We start from the raw sequence: 6,487 nt of genomic DNA on the forward strand, positions 1-6,487 counted from the left end.
ATGCTTTTCTTTCTCCTTTTTCCTTTCCCCCTTCACTAGTGTTTTGCTTTTGACACACGCCTCCTTCAGTCCCTTCCCCCTTTTATTATCCCTTTCCCTTTTCTTCCCCTTTAGTCTTACTGCTGCTTCCCTCCCTTCTTTCCCCCCCTCCCTTTTCTTTCCCCTTTTCCCTCCTACTGCCTATAGGGCAAGTTAGATTTCTATACCTAACTGATTATATTATGCCCTTCTTGAGCCAAATCTGATGAGAGTAAGGTTCAAACAATGCTCCCCCCCCTTCCCTCTGCTGTAATAGGATTTTGTGTCTTTTCCTGTAATGTAATTTACCCTTGTCTGCCTCCTCCTTTCTCAGTACTTTTCTAAGATCAGATTGATCCACTTATTTGGATCCATTTAACCCACTTGATTAGATTTTTTTTATCATTACATCAAAGTCAACTAATATCCACCCTCTTTATGTATACTCCTTTAACAAGGTGTAATAACAATACAGTTCTCAAGGGTTGCAAGTCTCATATTCCCTTGTAGGGGTTTAAACAGCCCCCCCCTTATTAACAACATATTGTATCCTTCTGTCCCATTTACCTTTTTAAGTCCTTCTTGAGTCCTGTACTTGAAGATCAAATTTTTTGTTGAGCTCTGGTCTTTTTATCAGGAAAGTTTGGAAGTCTCCTATTTCGTTGAATATCCACCTCCTCCCTTGAAAAATGATGCTCATTTTTGCTGGGTAATTGATCCTTGGCTGCATTCCAAGCTCCTTTGCCTTAGAATATCATGTTCCATGCCCTGCGGTCTTTTAATGTAGAAGCTGCAAGGTCCTGTGTAATCCTGACTGTGGTTCCATGATATTTAAATTTTCTTTCTGGCTGCTTGCAGCACCTTCTCTTTCATCTGGTAATTTTGGAATTTTGCTATTATATTCTTGGCATTGTCAATTTGGAATCTCTTTCAGGTGGATTCTTTCTATGGTTATTTTCCCTTCTGGTTCTAGGACTTCCTGGGCAGTTTTCCTTTATGATTTCCTGAAAGATACTGTCCAGGCTCTTTCTTTCATCATGATTTTCAGGTAGTCCAATAATTTTTAAATTGTCTCTCCTGATCGATTTTCCAGGTCGGTTGTTTTACTGATGAGGTATTTTACATTTTCATCTATTTTTTCATTTTTTTGTTTCTGTTTGACTGATTCTTGCTCTCTCATAGAGACATTAGTTTCCACTTGTCCAATTCTAGTTTTTAACAGATTGTTTTCTTCTGTTAGTTTTTGTACTTCCTTCTTCAACTGGCCAATTGTGTTTTTTAGGGACTTGTTTCTTCAGTACTCTTCTGTTAGTTTTTGTCCTTCCTTCTTCAATTGGCCAATTGTGTTTTTAGGGACTTGTTTTCTTCAGTGTATTTTTTTTCCAATTGGCCAATTGTATTTTTGAAGGACTCTTTACCTCTCTCATTTGACTATTAAAATCCTTCTTGAGCTCTTCTAAGAAGGCTTTTTGGGCTTCAGACCAGTTCATATTCCCTTTTGTTGTTGCAGATGTGGGTTTGTTGACAATGTTGTCCTCTTCAGAATTTCTGTCTTGATCTTCACTCTTCTCATAATATGAATCTATGGTACGTTTCTTTTTACTCATGGTGTTTCTTTATTCCCTGGCCTTTAAAGAGATTGAGCTCTCCTGCTGGGGAACAGAGGGTACTGACCCAAGCTTCTTGTGTTGGGAGCCTAGGTCTTGGTCACTGGCTTTGTGCTGGGGCCTCTTATGCTGGAATTGGAGGCTGTAGGTTTCTGGCAGCTTACCTTGTGTTGGGCTGGAATCAGCAAGGCTGGAACTTTCAGGCAATTCTAGGTTGCCTGCTTTTCCTTTCCTTTAGCTTTCTTCAGCTCCTTTTAGATGGGTGCTGCAGGGTGTTTATCTGCCTGGGGCCCCCTGCAGTGTTGTCTCCCTCGTTTCTGCTAATGCACTGGGAGATTCCTTTGGTGGAGTGCGAGGCACCTGGTGGTTTTCTGAGCTGGTTTCCACCGGTTCCCCCACCCTCACTGAGGCACTCGGAGGTCCAGGTGTTGGTGTTTGCCTGCTCTACCACCTGGGTTTCAGGATTTCTTCACAATTGGAGGCTTCCTACAGCTCACCTGGTGTTGGGTTGGAATCAGCAAGACCTGGGCTTTAGGAAGCCTTTAGGTTGTTTTCTTCACCTCCTTTCAGATGAATGCTGCAGGGTACTTATCCGCCTGGGCCCCTTGTTTTTGCTGAGGCACTGGGAGACCGTTTGCTGGGCTTGCACTGCTGCTCCTTGTCTTTCTTCTAGTTCAGGTGTTCCAGGGTTTTTTTTTTTTTCCTGGGCTGATATTTTCTGGGTTTGTAGAGGTTGATAGGGGAGAGTGAGAGCGACTACCTTTTGACTCCGCCATCTTGGCTCCCGGAAACCCTAATCAACATTCTTGTCGACAATCACACACACACACACACACACACACACACACACACACACACACACACACACACCCCTGAGGTTGTTTGATATGTAAACACTTGAATAATAGGAACACAAGAAAGGTGAATAAAAATAATTATAAAAAATCTCCTTTCTCTTCCTATTAAGCTTTGACTTCACCTCTGTCTCCATCCAGGTCTAATATTCAGTAACTAATGCAAATAGCTGGAATTGATTGGCCATCAAGTTCTTTAACTATTGGGAGACTGAAACTCCCCAATGCTGATAGTTTGCTTAGCTGGGGAAGAGGGACAAAAGGCATAGCAGGAGGGGAAAAGATTAGCTAATAAATAGGTGGAAAATTAGTTTCTCTCCAAAGGGATGGTGGTAAAGAACAGTGGTAAGTAATTCTTGGTTTAGAAGGCCAAGTCTATGGGACTCTTCTCATAGGTGGTGTGCAATGACTCAATGCACCATGCATGAGAGAGGAGAAAGATTCAGGGCTCTCCTGAATTCCATATTTTCTCTGACTTCTGTTTTTCTATTGACTTGAATAAAATGGGTTTCTTTGCTATTTGCTAAGTATGTTCATTATGAAGCTAGCATTTGGTAAGAAGGGTGTCTAGCTTTTGATATATAAAGTGTGGAGCCCTCCTTCATCATTAAGAAATAGTGATCAGGGGGCAACTAGGTGGTGCAGTGCATAGAGACGGGGCCTTGCGGTCAGGAGGACCTGAGTTCAAATGTGGCCTCAGATAGTTACTATCGGTATCTGGTCACACTTACTAGCTGTGTGACCCTGGACAAGTCACTTAACCCCCATTGCCTCACCAAAAAAAGGAAAAAGAAAAAAAATTAATGATCAGGTGTTTAGCTTGAACCTAAAGATTAAATCCCCTAGACAAATACTATTAAAGGGAACAGATAGATATAATTCTAGCCTGGCACCTCCTCCCTCTGAGGAGAGCAGAATAGCTCCAACCTACCCCTTCTTTTCTAGGAAGGAATTGATCTCCCTTGGAGAAGGGTGGGGGGAGGAGATGTCTAGACAATAAAAATGTTTATCCTTGCATCCCTGCAAGCTATTTGGACAGCTGTATTTGGACAGTATGTGTGTTCTACATGAACACAACAAAACAACAGCCATAGCTCCATACCCTCCTTACATAGTGTTGCTAATTAGGACAATGTTCCTTACTGACCTAGGGATTACAGATCACCTCATCCTTGTTGGCTCATGCCTAGTTAGGAACTCAGGTCCAGACTCATCTTCATAGACTCATCTTGAGGTGCTGATCCAATTATATTCTTGGAATAAGTAGAGAATAATTAGGAGGTAATCTATGTGGTTTGAGTGATAAACAAAAAGGTTTCGTAAAAGAGATCTGTAGGGGTGATGGCATTCAGGAAAGGCTTTATGAAGGAGGTAAGATTTGAACTAGTGATTTAATAATGGAATTTGGAGAAAAATGAAGAAGGCATTTCAGGTAGGGTAATGGTCTGAGCCAATGTGAGCTCCATTGAAGAGTTTAGAGCAGATTTCATGTCAATTCAGTTCGGTTCAGCAAACATTCACTCAACTAAATATTTATTAAATGACTACTAGATGTAAGAGCCTGGCATTGCACACACACACACACACACACACACACACACACACACACACACACATATTGGACATCCTTGCTCTTCGGGAGCTTACAACCTTGGTGTTACCTCAGTGTCACTTCACCTCTGAGGGCCTGAGTTTCCTCATCTATAAAATGAAGAATTTGGACTAGATGGTTCCCTCTAGTTCTGCCATTCTATCCTATAATCTAATAACCTAATGAAGAGAGAGATGTCCACAAATAGCTATAATACAGAGAAGAGTGAGATGAATGCAGAGGAGAGGCTAGGGGTATGATGCAATGAGTTATTTAAGGAGTAAGTTTTGATCATTTTCACCTTTAGGTACCAGGCAGTGGGAAGTCCATTATGTGGAGAATGGATCTAACCAGGATGGGAAACCCGTGGCCTTGAGGCCACATGTGGCCTTCTAGGTTTGGTCCTCAAGTGCAGCCCTTTGGACTGAATCCAAACTTCACAGCACAAATCCTCTAATAAAAAGATTTGTTCTGTAAAACTTGGACTCAGTCAAAAGGCGAAACCTGAAGACCTAGAAGGGCACAGGTGGCCTCAAGGATGCAGGTTCCTCATTCCTGATAAGCAAAGGCATAGGAGAGCATATGACAAAAATGGAGGCCAGAGTTGGAATGTGGAGCCACTTTGGGGAAGAAGAAGAGTTCAACTTGGACATGTTGAGTTCAAGGGGAACAAAGAGATGTCATGTAGATAACTGTCAAAAAGGAGCTAGAGCTCTGAGGGGCCTTACCACATAGGAAGCCCTCCATAGAATGATATGTAGTTTTTGGAGTCATCCACACAGACGCTATAGTCAAAGCTGTGGGAGGTGAATCAGTTTACTTGAAGTGGACACAGAGAAAAGAGCAGAGAACAAGTGTCTGAACCAATAGGAGAGAAAGAGGAGATGCAGTCAGAGAGATAGGAGGAAAACTGGTGGAGTGAAATATCATGAAACAGAGTGGGAGTGAATGAGTAGGCATGGGTAAATACCAGCCCAGGTCTAAGTTCTCCTTGGAGAACACATGCATCCCCAGACATACAGAGGATCCTTATTACTTTGATTATAACTAATCCCTCCCTTAATTTTTCCTCTCTTTTATTCCTCCTCACCTCTTCCTTTATTTTTCTCTCTTCTCTTCAAACTCTTAAGAATTCCTGTTGCTTTGAAACAATTATAGATTAAGAAAGATCATAGTTAGGAACGTACTAGCTGTGTAACCCTGGGCAAGTCACTTAACCCTATTTGCCTCTGTTCGTCATCTATAAAATGGTAAAGGAAATGGCAAATCATGCCAGTATTTTTGCCAGGAAAACCCTGAATGGAGTCAAGAAGAGTTGGACATGACTGAAAAACAACTAAAAAGATTTAGAGCAGGCATGGAGCTAGTGCCAGGACTTTTGCTCCAGAGGGGGAAAAAAAATTGCCTTTGAGTCTTGGGCCTTGGAGTACTTGCCTAGTAAGATGAGGAGGAGAGGGGTGCATGTGCTGAAAGGCACTTCCATCCTTAAAAGAGTTCTGATAAAGTATGGGTTTCAAGAGCTGGAGGGGCAACACTAGAGAGCTGTGAGGGAATAATTAGGGAGCTACAGGAAAGGAGAACAGCAAGATTGATGGGATGCTTTATATGAGCCTTAATCTCCTGAAGGAATGCTCTGGCAAGCTGGGGAATGCTTTGGCTCAAGTGGCTAGTTTTTCCATATGGGAATCCCCCTCCCATGTGACCATTTTGCCGTTTTTAGAATTGTAACTTTAGCTAGTCTAGTTTTTCTTCAAGACAAATTGCAGCTACGAGTGTTTTCAATAGTTGGGTTTTTTTTAAAATTTGAGTGAGTAGTTTAGATGAACTTTATGTTGTCTACTTTTAAAAATTTAGATGTAGTAAAAAAAAAACAACCTATATTTTCCAAACCCTGGTTTGAAACCAAGGAGCCATCCATCATTCTTCAACCTCATTTCCCCATTTGATTAGTTGGTAAGTCTTTTCAGTTTCTTCTTCACAATATTTTTCATCTTTCCACTCATTCAAGATCTCCTCATCTCTCATTTAGACAATTGCAACAGACTCCTAATTTCCCCATATTGTTTCTCTTTTTTCCAGTCCACCCAACACACAACTACCAAGTTAATTTTCCTAAACTGATCAAGTCACTCCTCAGCTCAAGAAACTCCAGTAGCTCCCTATTGCCTCTAGCATAAAATATGAACCCCTCTGTTTAGTATGCAAAGTCCTTCACAATCTGGTTCCAGTTGATCTTTCCAGATTTACTGTATATTACTCTCTTTAATGCACCCTTTGTTCCAGGTAAACTAATGTACTTGTTGTCCCCTGCAGGGGACATTCCATTTACCATATCTGTGGCTTGTATCTGGAATGCTTTCTCTCCTAACCTTCATCTTTTGGAAACCCTATTTCTTCAAGGCTCAATTCTGGTCATC

The sequence above is a fragment of the Phascolarctos cinereus genome, unplaced genomic scaffold (genome assembly GCF_003287225.1).
Source record: "Phascolarctos cinereus isolate Bilbo 61053 unplaced genomic scaffold, phaCin_HiC Scaffold_4;HRSCAF=312, whole genome shotgun sequence".
In the NCBI taxonomy this organism is placed as follows: domain Eukaryota; kingdom Metazoa; phylum Chordata; class Mammalia; order Diprotodontia; family Phascolarctidae; genus Phascolarctos; species Phascolarctos cinereus.